General features: G+C 36.1%; 1 protein-coding gene across 14 annotated transcripts in view; it reads right to left on the bottom strand.

The window, feature by feature from the left end:
• ARB2A (ARB2 cotranscriptional regulator A) overlaps nucleotides 1-17,060 on the bottom strand; it is a 428,393-nt gene that overhangs the window by 147,850 nt on the left and 263,483 nt on the right. The window lies entirely within an intron of this gene.

The raw sequence follows: 17,060 nt of genomic DNA on the forward strand, positions 1-17,060 counted from the left end.
GCCATGCCTTCACTCTTTCTTTGCATCAAATGTCTTTTCTCCCTCTAAAAAGAGCAATTTCTCTATCATTTACTATTAATTTATTGTCTATCAAAAATACATTACTGCATTAAAAAAAGGGAGAATTCTGAATGGTGATGAAAGCTCACACAGAAAACAATGCAAGTCACACTTCTAATACCAAATGATGCCTGTTGGCATTCTGAATTAAAAATGTCTCTCTCCTAAATTTCTTTAAACACTGCATATGCACATCCCCTTTCACTAAATAGTACCTAATGGGAATCTAATTCACTGTTAATGCTGCCTAAGCAGCCTTTCTGCACCTTAAATCTTTGTGCCTTGTGGTTTCTGATTATGTAATGTGCAAATCTTAAAATCAATGTTGGTTATGAACATCATAATATTATTGCAAAAATTCACCTGGCAGTACCAATAATATTTTTAAAAGCATAAAATAATACTCTAATTCGATACTTCACATTCACTATTAAGCAGTTTACTACCTGCTTCTAGATTTTATTTTAAAAATAGATTCTCATTGGATTACAATGGCACTAGAATATAGAAATTTAAACTGACATTGGAATAATAAACTCCCAAATTCCACAACAGTGAATCCACCTGGCTCATGAAGAACTTATATGTCCTTATTCTTATTTTCTAAACAGGAACACTTAGAGATCTAGAAAGATTGTTGTTGAAGTTACTAAATAAGAACATCACATTCTTCTGATAGTCTAAGAATATGTCTGCATTTAAAAATATTTGTGCTTAATTTTGTTTTGGTTGTTGTTGACACATGCTGACTTAAATTTAAGGTGGTAGTGTCTGAAGGCACTAGATATTGAGGACCATTTGTGAAATGATATAAAATTAAGAGTTGACAAGGCTGAGGATTTAGTGCAAAAGTAGAAAATCTGGGGATTAAAATTCTACAAACCTGGAAAAATATACAGTTGATAGACTGACTACTAGAGCGAAAAAACTTTGGTCTGTTTGTTCATCTGGCTGACATTTCACACAATGGATGGTGATGATCTGTAACTTTTCTTCACATCACATCAAACCACATTAATAATCCAGCATGATACTCCCTTACATTGTTATAGTTCTTTACAGTTTAAAAAGCACTTTCATATTATATTACTAGAGGAGGGGGGATGGTCAAATTCCAGAGGATCTCAGTTAAGAGCTGTTTACAAATGAACCCAGTAACAAAAAATTTCAAATATTTGACTGTTTAGGATTAGTAGAATTTTAAATTGGTGAAAGTCTTAACATTTTAGTTTTTCAGACTATTTTCCTGTTTGGCCTTGCTGCAACTGGTAGTACTGGAACTACTGGCAACTGCCATTTCCGTCCAAAGCCTCTGGTCCTTGCATCTGTTGGTGTGGTTCCTAGCTCTCATTCTCTCCCTTACTGCTTCCACTAGGAATGAGCACTGATGAAAAATGCTGGAGAATGGCAGTCAGGGGGTAGACTGAACAGAGGAATCAAGACTGTTTAAGAGACAGACCTTAGATGGAACACAGCTAAAGCAAGGAATGGGTGGAGGCACAGCTGGGCAGGAAAACAACTTCTTTAAAAGTCCACAGTAGAAGACCGTGATAGTCTGGAAAACCCAGAAATCTGAAAGGAAAGAAGCCATATGACCGAAGTCTTACTATATATCAATCTAAGGTGGAGATGTGGTTTTTATTAGGATCCACGGATATGAACACCTTTGAAATTCTTTGCAAAATTCTGTCTGTATGTGATATGAATATTTTTCTGGGAGAGGATGCTTAGCTTTCATTAGATTCTTAGAGGGATCTTAATTTCTAAAACTGGTAAGAGCTTGTGATCTCAATACCAATCTTTCAAAAACGAAAGATGGCATTATTTTTTTTGTTAAAATGTCTTCAGTATGGCAGTATGGTATTGAGTTGAATAAAAGTGAAAAAAAATTTTTGAAAACCCAGACATCAACATCCTAAAGTTTCATGGCTTAATTAATGTATGGTAAAATTATAATTAAAATTGTTTGTTTTTCTTTGTGTGTATAATATTTGTTTCTATCTGAGTAGCACTTCATACATTTCAAAATGAATACATAGTCGATCTCACTTCACTCTGAAATAATATTGAAATGTATATAAATCTTGTATCATTTTCCCCATTTCAGAGGAGGAAACTGAAGCTCTGAAACTGGTAAAAGGCCACACAGATATGACTCTATATCTGTGGCCATGTAAAGTGACACAGCTCTGACTTGACCATGACTTTATGTCTTGTGTTCTTTCATTTGTATCACTTGGCGTCTATTTCTCAGTAATATATTATTACACTCTTATATAAATAAACTCATTTGATTAATTCCGTTTTCATATATACAATATTTCATTGACTTGGACATTTAAAAGAATGGTTAAAAATATCCAAATCCAAATCAGTAAAGAATGCTGAAATTCTGAAAATCATGCTAAGAGAAATCAGTCATGAGCAAAATCATACTATCAACAGCATTAAAAATTATTACTACAGTTCTATAATAAATGATGTATAGGATAACAGGGAAAGTTAAATATTTCTATAAATCATATTGAGGATTTGAGAATTAATACAAATATTTGATGGTGTCACCTGATATTTTTGTTTTCCCTTCCTAATTCTGTTCACCTATTCCATTTTTGTTATAATGTCTTTTCACCTTAGCTTATACACAATTAATCTGCTCTTTCCTTCATTGTACTGCATGCTCCCAGTCTGACAAAATTAACCCAATAAATATCAAGTACTTTGAATAGTTAAAACATTATTAAAATTTTTGATGGGGTTGAAATTGAGAGAAAAAAAATACCTATTCTTTTTTTTCTTCCAGAGTAAGAGTAAGATTTTAAACATTAAGTAACTATAACAAGATAAGACAGCTTATCTGAGTGTAAGTATTTGGCGAGATGGAGACCAGAGGACCAGAAGGGTGGAATGAGAGGGCCAGAGTCAGTGGCAGCTACCTTTGCTCTCCTCCATGGTTATGGTCCTTCCACAGAGCTGCTACCATCTCTCCCCAGAAATCAGGTAGGTCTTTTCTGTCCACCTAACCTCCCTCACCGTGCTTTCTCCAATGCCCTCAAATGATGCACCTGCTTACTATCTTCATAAGTACCTGGCCCAATTCAAATACTTCATGTCACCCTAAAAGTTCCTTAATTCCCTTTTTGTACCTACAAACTGTTTAACTTTTCTGTGGGTTTCATTTCTTCCAGAACTCTACCGTGAGCTACTTTTAGCAAAGGAAAACATAAAGACTTTTTACTTCCACTAAATCAAATGAAAAATTTGCTGTCCGCTTGTCTTAGCTTAGAAGATAAGCTTTTTTTTTTTTTTTTTTTTTTTTTTTGTGGTACGCGAGCCTCTCACTGTTGTGGCCTCTCCCGTTGCGGAGCACAGGCTCCGGACACGCAGGCTCAGCGGCCATGGCTCACGGGCCCAGCGGCTCCACGGCATGTGGGATTTTCCCAGACCGGGGCACGAACCCACGTCCCCTGCATCGGCAGGCGGATTCTCAACCACTGCGCCACCAGGGAAGCCCGAAGATAAGCTATTGAAGGCAGGGAAATGTTGATGTTATAGGGATGCTCTACCATGAAATCTGTGGGGGTAGTTTCGTGTCTCTACTCCAGGGCCTTGGATTCTGGAAGTTATAAATCCAACCTAATACTAGATTCAATACTCCGAACTTGAAAAAGAAGTGAATCCTAAACTGGGTTGTCTTCGCCCTAACCTAAAAGAAGAAGTAGATAATTTTATTTTCCCATATTTGTGACCCAGCAGCCACAGCACTCAGAATAAATATGTCTTATATTTTAAAGTCCGAGGGGACCTCCCGAAAGAGCCAGTGTGGCTTAGGGGTAGGGATGTATATATGTGCGTGTAGACCCATATTTATATTTGCATATATATTTTAAACACGTTTTTGAGGGAAATATTTTAAAAGTCTTTCATCAGCAAAAGCCATTACTTTCCTTTTAAATTCTGACATGTGTTACACATATGTACTGTGAGGGTTACAGCATGTGAATCACTTGTACAGGAAAGAATATTTTCAAAGAAAATCAAATAACCCATGTTTCCTTCAGATGAAGATCTGACACTACTGTATGTTTATAAATTTGAAGATCATTACTACTGTATGAGCATGAATGAATCCTCAGTCTGGTTAATAGCACGGCTGAGATTTGAGATGCCTTTAAAAAAATGCATATGTATATAAATAGATTAGCTCCCTCTAGAGCTTCTCAAGTTAGATTTCAGATTAAGTTGTTCCCAAGTTTGGAAAGTATGAAAAGCTGATACCTTTTCACATTTTCGTTATGCAGATTATAATTACACTCAGTGCTTCTACTTGAGTGAAGTCTTTATGTGGTTCGACAAACTCTGGTATTTTACCACAAGCCTCTCCCATCGTTTTACAGTTCTCCCTGTATGTCCCCTACCAAGTGGTGCACTGTCCTCTGTGCTATCAGGCCTACCAGGTTAAAAATGTGCCCTGGGCCAAGATGACTAATCAGCTGACAATGGGTTTGGTAGAGTCTTTTCTGTTAATGTCTTCCTGAAGATTCTTTTGTACAAGTCGATCCCAATAGCATACTACCCACAGAACAAATATCATTGCTGCAACATTAAAACTTTGGTTCTGTCACCCAAGGCTCTTGAAGCACCTCTAGTGATTATAATGAAATACGTACACACTTTGGTAGATGAAATATGAAGACTAAACTGCCCAGCCGGAAATTCAGACAAGTATGACACTCAGCTCTCACATGTTACAGTTCACACTTCTCATCTGCATTCACTTTTTTTTTTTCCCCTCCTTCAAAAGTAGAAGCTTTCAAGTAAGCACTCTTCATAAGGAGTGCGGTGGTTAGACTCAAGGACATCAGAGTCAGATTCCCTGGGTTCAAATCCCTGCTCTGCCACTTCTGGTAGTAACACCTTGAGCGAATTATTTCAACTTTTTCAGTGTCTCTATTTCATCACATGTAAAAGGGAGATAATAAATAAACTAAGTCATAGAGTTATTGTGAGATGACATGAACTAAACATAAAGCAACTTGCAGAGCACCTGACACACGGTACACAATTATAGTAGAGGATCCCACAAAAACATACAATGCAAACTACGCCTTATGTGTAAACTAGTGCATTCTCCTTTCTCAATGTAGAAGGTAACAGAAGCTTAATTTAGAATGCATTTAATGACAGTATTATTTTTTAAAGGGTCATAGATCCATAAAGGAAAAAAAATTATGAAGGGCTGCTTTTTCCTTAGAGTATGTGGTTCAATAATTCTAAAATCACCTGTCTGAGGAGTAGAAAGAGCCGATTATTGCGTCTGTTTAAAATCCTGTAATCAGAATACTAGACCAGTAATAGCACCATGATAAAACAATTGTTGAAGCCATACTGTGGCAACCTCACTTTCTGGGCACCAGCAAACCCTTTCAGAATTACTGGGCAGGCTACAAAGCACAGAGCCATGGCTCAGCAGTGCCAAGCTGGCAGAGAGAGAGTCTCTTTACCACTGTCTTTTGCATAAAAGGGAGTGTAGCTGACTATATTTTTAAAAAGGTAATCACAGAGATATGAAGTATGTCCAGAGGAAGGCAGTATAGTGTTGTAGTTAAAAGACACATAGGCTTTGGAATAAGATGTCCTTACATTTTTATTTTTGGTTAATCATTATAGGAATACAAAAATGGGAATAATAACAAATTTATTATTAATCAAAACTAATTATAAGAATAACAAAAGTGGGAGTCACTTCATAGGGTGGCTGAAGGATAAATAAGGCATGGAAGCAATCAATACTGTCAGCTACTATTATTATTACCTTGACATTCGTTTTTAATTTCTAACATGTATCCTTCCTTTTAGATATGGTTATCTATGTACTCTTCAGTGACATCAACAGTTGTGCTGATAGGGTAGCAGTTAAGAAGTGTCATACAGTTACTACACCCACCTCCACCCCAAATTTCTCCATTATGTAAAGTGATTTGGGCTTGCTTAAATGTTTTCAAAGGAAATAATTAGTTATAAACAGGATAACCACACATTCCAGATAGTCCAGGACAGTCCTGGTTTATGCTTGTTGACCTGGTATAGTGATTAATAATGTCCCCTTTCACAGTTAAAAGTGTTTTGGTTTGGAGAGTAAATTATATGGTCACTGAATGTATAATACAGAAGTTAAATGTCACTCTAGCAAATGAGTAAATCTTTGTGCTCAATGCTTAGCAATTTAAGGATATACATAAACCTAGAGAGTTGTCAGTAAAAAAGTAACCATGTAGGAAAACATACAAGAAATATTTCCCAAAGTTCCTAGGTTCCAAACTTAAGGGCAAGCCTCAGCACTGTGCAGCTCCTCACAGATGGACATGCAGCCTCACACCCTGGGTAGGTAAACATGGCCAGCTGGAGCTCCACTGTAACAACAGGATAAGACAACATTCTCTTTTCCTGTGCTTTGAAGCCCTAGCTTCAATTCTTACAACCTTTGTCTAATTTCAGGAAGGAAAAGGCTCTACAGGCAAGAACCCCAAGGGATAGGGTATGTAAACTGAAACTTCTTGGGTCACATGCATTTATGAAGATAAGTCTCCAGCCACCAGTTAGGGAATGGCAAGTTATGATTTATTATTGCAGGCGGCCAGAAGAGAGCAGTAATAACTTCCTTTTCCTTTCCTGCCTAGACCATGCTGCCACGTGCAGACTCCTTCAACAACAAAAAAGCATGTGGAAGGTAGGTTGAAAAGAAAAAGAAAAAAACAAAACAAAACAAAACAAAACAAATATTAAGTGACTGACAATCTGGGAGTTGGGAAAGAAGACCAGTGCCTTACAAAAACACATGATGTGAGAAAAAAAGCCACAGTATGAGAAACTTACTTTATTAATCAAGAAAATAGCAAGTTAATTGTAAGAAAAAAAAAATAAAAGAGGTCACAGATTAAAAAGCCAGTGTAAGCCTTCATCAAGTTGACTTATTTGATTAAAATGCTTTATTATGTAATGTTAGAAGACTGACCATAAGTTGGCAAGATATTATAAAACACAGATTTGAAAATTACAATGAATATATATGAAGTGGATATATCATAAAAGTATAAGTAAGGACTAAAAACACTGCCAGTCCAAAACACTAAGGCAGGCTTAGCAAAGGAGATGTTTAAATGATGACAATACACGGTCTTAAATGGAAAAATGAGAAAACTTTTAAAAACTTTATAAACGTACTACATACCAAGAAATGTTTCTGATGCAAATAGGTATTAAGCATGTTCACAATACTAAGTTTAAAAATCACTTATGAGCCTTTAGTAATTAGTATATACTATAAATACTTTGGTGTATATATATATATATATATATATATATATATATATATATATACCTATATATACCTCTCTCTATACCTCTCTCTATATATATATATATAGATTCGGCAGGGGCAGGCCTACACAGCTGGGAGAATGTTAATACACTTAAGTTTGAAAGCATAGCATTTTCTTTAGGTCTGGGAAAAAGAAAGATAATGGGATACAATTTCCTGCCACAAAGATACATAGTAGATAACTGAGTGCAGGAGATCATGTTATTTAACAAATTTCTCTTAAAAGCCTTTACCTTAGGTGTGAGGTGATGGATATGTTGATTGGCTTGGCTGTGGTTGAATATTTCACAATGTATACAGATACTAGGGTCATCAGGTTGTACACCTTAAATATACACAAAATTTAATTGTCAATTATACCTCGCTAAACCTGGGAAAAAAACCTCTATGTTGAATTTCCACAAAGATGTTGGTGCATTTGAAATTTCATTAAAGTTTTCAAAGTTATTCTACAAATTTAACAATATTTTAATAAAAAATTCAGGTTGCAGTTATTGGTATTGTTTTCAACATATTTTAAAGGCTGCAAACTCTGTTACCTGGCATAAACAGGGGGAGTGATATTCTAATGTATCAACTGTTCTAGGTAATACATTATTACCATTAGGTTGATTTTTGACCTTTGGGAAGAATTCACAATTTAGGAAGGAAGCCAGGTTCAGATAAATTCTGTAGAGACCCTTAATATTCTGAGTATTTATATATAGACTATCTCTTTAGATAGAACAATTTCTTTTAAAATAGATTGGAAGTTGAGGGATTATGGACCTGTTTTATAGATGAGGAAAGTGATGCTTAGAGAAAGTGATTTGCCATGTTCACGTACTTAGTATGTGGCTCAGCTAAACCTATTAATTCCAAATCCTGTGTCTTTATACCATGGCTATCTGTATACAATACCCTACATTTTTCCAGGTGAAATACTTATTACACTGGTAATGATTTGTTCACTATCTTTCTTCCCCACCGAAATATAAGCTCCCAGAGGGGAGGATCATATTTGTTCAGCCAACACCACATCTCCTTCCCTACACAGTGACTGGCCCATAGTAGGTGCTCAAAAATTATTTGTGGAATGAACGGAGGCACTATGTACAAAATGGAATAGATCAGGGAAAGTAATGGTTAGGAAGTTACAGCAACTTCTGGTTTGGCATATTTAGAAACAGACCATAGGTTGCGTTCCCCAGGGAACAGACTCTGAGAGGGAATTTAGCATGCAGGATGTTACAAAGAAGTGCCCTTAGGATCAACATCTGAGGAAAGGAGGGGAACAAAGCAAGAATGGGCACAGAGAATTCAACGTAAGATGCAGGTCCCAGACAACCTTGCGTAACCCCAGAGGAGCTCTGGACCTAGAATGACCCTTCAGAGTCATCCCAAGTTGGGCCCAGATGGCTCAGCCCTTAATCTCCCACACTGTTCTGTCTTTGAATATGGATCCCCACAGCAGCCAAGGAAACCCCTCAAGGGGCTGACAGCTGAAGGCTGTCTGCTGAAAGCACTCCCAGGACTTGGGGCAACAACTCCTTTACTGAAGGAGCTACTAGGCAGTATGTCACAATGGCCACCACAGGACAGAATTAAAATTAAGCATTAGCCTTGTCCATTAAAATCTAAATTATCCTTCCAATATGTCTAGTACTCTATTGTCGTATTTGTGTACTCAAATTTACATTATGATTTAACTAATATCTATGAGATCAAGTAAATTTATCTTACATTTTAGGTCTCACATTCTGATGCTGTATTATCTATCTCATCAAATTTTGCAATATGCCCTAACTAAAGATTATAAAGGGAAAAACACAAAATTAAAAGACACAGAGCACTGACCATTGAAAAGCATAGAGAAATTAAAATCAAAAATTGCAAAAGTTATCCTATAAACCTACTGGGAAATAATTTGATTTTCTGAATTTCAAATGAATTGTATATGTCAGATAAAGCAAGGTATACTTGTGATTTCGAACCTGAATGGAGTTACAATATAACTCCAAACTTCAAATAAAGAATGCAGTCATCACTACTTAATGTCTGCTATGATAAATTCACACCTGGTAGTATTGGGAGGGAAAAAGGCAAGGTGAGGATGGACAGAAAGATTTCATCATAAAAGTAGTTATGTTAACTTTTCAGATCTCAGCCTTTATTCCCTATAATAAAAGGAAAATAAGCAATGAGTTATATACATTTGGGGACTAAAGACATTTGTGATTTTGATTCTTTTCCAGATCTTACTTACACTATACCTTCAGACATTTCTGAGTTTTTGCCTCTAGAAATTCAGGTTAATCTTCATTTGATCATATTTCTTCAAATGTAGTCTCAGGTTTATGTAGAAATGGTGTGGCACTGGTCTTATTTGCAATATGTTGGGGGTGTCTTACTTTTAGATTCTAGTGTAGGCATTAAGCCATTGACATAGTAAAGTAAGACCACCAAAATGTTTTTAAAAGAGAATGTGTTAATCAACTGTGGGTTATTAGACATTCTGCGGAGACACTGAAGAGACAGAAAAGAAAGAGCAGGCCACTGATGGAAAGGCTGTGACCAAGGAGGAATTTCAGGGTGAATGGACTGCTCCAGCTCCCAAACCTCCTGCTACTCCACCCAAGCTCATGTCTGAAGGTTCAGGTGCCCTCTGTTCCCACCCAGAAGTTCCCTCCTGAAGACGAAGCCTCAGCCTGGCCACCATGGACACATCAGCAGTCCCCATGCCCTGCCCACTGAATGGATTTCTGAACTATGAGACAACAAGATTGATTCCGTAGGAAAGCACAGGCCTTGAGAAATCAGCTTTGACTTCAGGCTACAAGACAGTAGAAGCAAGAAGAACTACAATCCTACAGTGTGTGGAATGGAAACTACATTCACAGAAAGATAGACAAAACGAAAAGGCAGAGGACTATGTACCAGATGAAGGAACAAGATAAAACTCCAGAAAAACAATTAAATGAAGTGGAGCTAGGCAATGTTCCAGAAAAAGAATTCAGAATAATGATAGTGAAGATGATCCAGGACCTCGGTAAAAGAATGTAGGCAAAGATCAAGAAGATGCAAGAAATGTTTAACAAAGACCTAGAAGAATTAAAGAACAAACACCTAGAAGAATTAAAGAACAAAGAAACAGAGATGAACGATACAATAACTGAAATGAAAAATACATTAGAAGGAATCAATTGCAGAATAACTGAGGCAGAAGAATGGATAAGTAACCTGGAAGACAGAATGGTGGAATTCACTGCCACAGAACAGAATAAAGAAAAAAGATTGAAGAGAAATGAAGACAGCCTAAGAGACCTCTGGGACAACATTAAACACACCAACATTCGCATTACAGGGGTCCCAAAAGGAGGAGAGAGAGAGAAAGGATCCGAGAAAATATCTGAAGAGATTATAGTCAAAAACTTCCTTAACATGGGAAAGGAAATAGTCATCCAAGTCCAGGAAGCACAGAGAGTCCCAGACAGGATAAACCCAAGGAGAAACATGCCAAGACACATAGTAATCAAAGTGACAAAAATTAAAGGCAAAGAGAAATTATTAAAAGCAACGAGGTAAAAATGACAAATAACATACAAGGGAACTCCCATAAGGTTAACAGCTGATTTCTCAGCAGAAACTCTGCAAGCCAGAAGGGAATGGCACAATATATTTAAAGTGATGAAAGGGAAGAACCTATAACCAAGATTACTCTACCCAGCAAGGATCTCATTCAGATTCGATGAAGAAATCAAAAGCTTTACAGACAAGCAAAAGCTAAGAGAATTCAGCACCACCAAACCAGCTCTACAACAAATGCTAAAGGAACTTCTCTAAGTGGAAAACACAAGGGAAGAAAAGGACCTACAAAAACAAACCCCAAACAATTCAGAAAATGGTAATAGCAACATAAATATCAATAATTAACTTAAATGTGAACGGATTAAATGCTCCAACCAAAAGACACAGACTGGCTGAATGGATATAAAAACAAGACCATATATATGCTGTCTATAAGAGACCTACTTCAGACCTAGGGACACATACCGACTGAAAGTGAGGGGGTGGAAAAAGATATTCCATGCAAATGGAAATCAAAAGAAAGCTGGAGTAGCAATACTCATATCAGATAAAATAGACTTTAAAATAAAGAATGTTATAAGGGACAAGGAAGGATACTACATAATGATCAAGGTATCAATCCAAGAAGAAGATATAACAATTATAAATATATATATACACTCAACATAGGAGCACCTCAATGCATAAGACAAATGCTAACAGCTATAAAAGAGGAAATTGACAGTAACACAATAATCGTGGGGGACTTTAACACCTCACTCACACCAATGGACAGATCATCATGACAGAAAATTAATGAGGAAACACAAGCTTTAAATGACACAATAGACCAGATAGATTTAATTGATATTTTTAGGACATTCCATCCGAAAACAGCAGAGTACACTTTCTTCTCAAGTGCACATGGAACATTCTCCATGATAGATCACATCTTGGGTCACAAATTAAACCTTGGTAAATTTAGGAAAATTGAAGTCATATCAAGCATCTTTTCTGACCACAAGGCTATGAGATTAGAAATAAATTACAGGGAAAAAATGTAAAAAACACAAACACATGGAAGCTAAACAATACATTACTAAATAACCAAGAGATCACTGTAGAAATCAAAGAGGAAATCAGAAAATACCTAGAGACAAATGACAATGAAAACACAATGATCTAAAACCTATGGGATGCAGCAAAAGCAGTTCTAAGAGAGAAGTTTATAGCTATACAATCCTACCTCAAGAAACAAGAAAAATCTCAAATAAACAATCTAACCTTACACCTAAAGCAACTAGAGAAGGAAGAACAAACAAAACCCAAAGTTAGTAGAAGGAAAGAAATCATAAAGATCAGAGCAGAAATAAATGAAGTAGAAACAAAGAAAACAATAGCAAAGATCAATAAAACTAAAAGCTGGTTCTTTGAGAAGATAAACAAAATTGATAAACTTTTAGCAGACTCATCAAGAAAAAGAGGGAGAGGACTCAAATCAATAAAGATAGAAATGAAAAAGGAAAAGTTACAAAAGACACCACAGAAATACAAAGCATCATAAAAGACTACTACAGGCAACTCTGTGCCAATAAAATGGACAACGTGGAAGAAATGGACAAATTCTTAGAAAGGTATAACCTTCCAAGACTGAACCAGGAAGAAATAGAAAAGATGAACAGACCAATCACAAGTAATGAAATTGAAACTGTGATTAAAAATCTTGCAACAAACAAAAGTCCAGGACCAGATGGCTTCACAAGAGAATTCTACCAAACATTTAGAGAAGAGCTAACACCCATCTTTCTCAAACTCTTCCAGAAAGTTGCAGAGGAAGGAAACTCCCAAACTCATTCTATGAGACCACCATCACCCTGATACCAAAACCAGACAAAGATACTACAAAATAACTACTAGAGCTAATCAGTGAATTTGGATACAAAATTGCAGGATACAAAATTAATGCACAGAAAAATTAATGCACAGAAATCTTTTGAATTCCTACACACTAACAATGAAAGATCAGAGGGAGAAATTAAGGAAACAATCCCATTGACCACTGCAACAACAACAACAAAATACCTAGGAATAAACCTACCTATGGAGGTAAAAGACTTGTACTCAGAAAACTATAAGGAATCAGACTCCCTGACTTCAGACTACATACCAAAGCTACAGTAATCAAGACAATATGATAGTGGCACAAAAACAGAAATACAAATCAATGGAACAGGATAGAAAGCCCAGAGATAAATCCACACACCTATGGTCAACTAATCTATGACAAAGGAGGCAAGGATATAGAGTGGAGAAAAGACAGGCTCTTTAATAAGTGGTGCTGGGAAAACTGGATAGCTACATGTAACAGAATGAAATTAGAACACTCCCTAACACCATACACAAAAATAAACTCAAAATGGATTAAACACCTAAATGAAGACTGGACACTATAAAACTCTTAGAGGAAAACATACATAGAACACTCTTTGACATAAATCACAGCAAGATCTTTTTTTGACCCACCTCCTAGAGTAATGGAAATAAAAGCAAAAATAAACAAATGGAACCTAATGAAACTTAAAAGCTTTTGCACATCAAAGGAAACTATAAACAAGACCAAAAGACATCCCTCAGAATGGGAGAAAATATCTGCAAATGAATCAATGGATAAAGGATCAATCTCCAAAATATATAAACATTTCATGCAGCTCAATATTAAAAAAACAAACAACCCAATCCAAAAGTGGGCAGAAGACTTAAATAGACATTTCTCCAAAGAAGACATACAGATGGACAAGAGTCACATGAAAAGCTGTTCAACATCACTAATTATTAGAGAAATGCAAATCAAAACTACAATGAGGTATCACCTCACACAAGTGAGAATGGGCATCATCAGAAAATCTACAAACAACAAATGCTGGAGAGGGTGTGGAGAAAAGGGAACCCTCTTGCACTGTTGGTGGGAATGTAAATTGATACAGCCACTATGGAGAATAATATGAAGGTTCCTTAAAAAACTAAAAATAAAACTACCATATGACCCAGCAAACCCACTACTGGGCATATACCCTGAGAGAACCATAATGCAAAAAGACACATGCACCCCCCCCCAGAAAAAAAGATACATGCACCCCAATGTTCACTGCAGCACTATTTACAATAGCCAGGTCATGGAAGCAACCTAAATGCCCACAGACAGATGAATGGATAAAGAAGATGTGGTACATATATACAATGGAGTATTACTCAGCCATAAAAAGGAACGAAATTGGGTCATTTGTAGAAATGTGGATGGACCTAGAGACTGTCATACAGAGTGAAGTAAGTCAGAAAGAGAAAAAAAAGTCATATATTAACACATATATGTGGAATCTAGAAAAGTGGTACAGATGAACCGGTTTGCAAGAGAGAAATAGAGACACAGATGTAGAGAACCTATGGACACCAAGGGGGGAAAGCGGGTGGTGGTGGTGGTGGTGGTGTGATGAATTGGGAGATTGGGATTGACATGTACACACTAATATGTATAAAAGATAACTAATAAGAGCCTGCTGTATAAAAAATAAAAGCATCAGCTGTGATTTCACTATTGATACTACCTATAAAATAGATAACTAATGAGAGCCTACTGTGTAGCACAGGGAACTCTATTCAATGCTCTGTGGTGACCTAAATAGGAAAGCAATCTATAATAGAGGGGATATATGTATACATATAGCTGATTCACTTTGCTGTACAATAGAAACTAACACAACATTGTAAAGCAACTATACGCCAATAAAAATTTTAAAAATGATAAAATTTTAAAAATTGTGGGTGATTAGAGTTGCCAAACATTGGGAACAAGTTGACACCCATTTTTAAATGGGAAAGTGACATCACTGTAATAAGTGTAAGTCATAGGCTTCCTACATTGTTTCAAAATATTTGAACAAGGATCTCCAGGTGGCTATTCTATCTAGGAATTTATGCTATACCTGGAGCTTGTGTGCCTGCTTAAACAGCCAACTGAATACTGATGGTGGAAGAAATTTCTATTCAACTAACTAGTTATAAAGGCTGTTTCAATGTACACTGTACTGACTAAAAAATGTAGGACAATCCTTTACCTTAGAATTTATGATTCTGACAATATGTTGGAGTAATTTTTCTTATGAAAGCACATCTCACATTTCTGAGATGATAAGAGTCTGTGGGAGTAAATGGTTTGAAATATGTTCAACTGAGATAGGACTTTTAAAGATTGTATTTACTGCACAAAACCATATACATTGCATGGAAGAAAACATGGGGTTGGAATGAAAGTAGCTATTTACCTCTATGGCTATGGCTGTATATTCACAGGTAGAAAACATGTACAAATACTACATGTAGTAAAAGAGCACTTCTGAGTTCATGTACTAGGGAACCATAAACAACAGTCAGTATGCTCTAAGCGTCCTCTATCAATATCCACCGTAATGGAAAATACTGGAGTAGCATTTCAGATTACTAACAGGAAGAGGAGAACCCTGAAACCTATCATTCAGACATCTGATGACAGCTCCAATGCAAGATGGCACTGAAAAATTTACACTGAGGAAGGGTTTATGTGTGAGTGAAGGAGAATTATTCTCTGGGTTATTTTTTCAAATTCCATTTTCCTTTATATGTCTGTTCATTAGTACTTCTTTCAAGGATATTCCACTGGTTGAGTCAATGATTTGGGGTCTATATTCCACTAACATTAAATAATGCCTTAGTTTCATGAGTATGAAATAATTCAAACAGTAAGAATCTAAAATAAATACACTTAGGCAGCACAGTACAGGATGTTTAATAAGCATCAGTATTTATTATGGTAGGAAGCAGAATTTTTGTTACATCACACCTTTTGTTACATAGCCAAATTTAGCCAATATGAAATCCTATAAAATGGCAAAGATATAAAAAAGAGTCAGTAGTTCACTAATTTAGAAAGTCAATTATATGTCACTGTTTCATATCAGGTTAATTACTTCATTTACATTTTTGGAATTTTAAAGTAGTGCATGAAAGGTGACAGACTGACAGCACTGCAGACTGAAATTCTTACGCTATTTTCCTGAGTGTTAATAATATAAAAGGCAATATACAAAACAGAATTACACATAGGTTTTACCTAATGAGATTACAAATGAAATAGACATGGTATGGAAATAGGAGAACAAGAGAGATGCTTTCAGAAAAACTACTGAAGAAGTAAGGTGAAAGGGAAATGGTCAAGTGGTAGATACTTTGATGTTGTTCTTCTAGGCATATATGTATGAAATAGAGGTCAAACATCAACAAAACATCAATGTGTCCGAGGGGAAGAGAGTCAATGCCATTCAAAATAAGTTATAAGAAGAAACCTTGAGTGAAAGAGAAATGAAGTGACTCCTTGTGGGGAAGGTTATAATCAGGATTGTAATAAGGGGAGGGTGGGGAGGAGGCGATACTATCACAGAGCAAAAAAAAAAGACAATGAACAGGAATGAGGAACAAATATTGCATTTCCATAGTTCTGATCCTAACCCACTTCCACAAGAACGCAACTTGCCACTGCTCACTGTGGGTGTCATGATGAAATCTACCATACTACTTTCTGTCACTAAGTTGTCAGAAAAAGCAAAGCTTCCCTAAGTCTGTCTGTTCCCACACAACCACAAGTACATACTACGGTCTATTAGTCCTTTTCCTCCTCAAACAGAAAGGACAATAAACTCATTGCTGAATTTTCTAGTACTTGAATTAAACATTTCTAGAAGTTAATCTGACATTGTTGCCACTTTTTATTGTCTGTGGCAGTGGGTGAGATAGGCCCTAATGCCTTAAAACTTACATTCTGATAGTAATGAACACAATGCAATTATATCTTATGGTCTTGTATAAAAGAATGAATTTACAAGTAGCATCATGTTTACTGAAACCAGTTTAAATAGTAATTACTACTGACGTGACTCTAACTATAAACAGAAGAAAAGAATGAAAAGTTGTCAGGACATTAGAAACTATCTAGTCCAATTCTTTTTCGTACAGATTGGAAAACAGGTGAAATGACTTAAATGAC

Source organism: Kogia breviceps, chromosome 4 (assembly GCF_026419965.1).
Source record: "Kogia breviceps isolate mKogBre1 chromosome 4, mKogBre1 haplotype 1, whole genome shotgun sequence".
NCBI lineage: Eukaryota > Metazoa > Chordata > Mammalia > Artiodactyla > Physeteridae > Kogia > Kogia breviceps.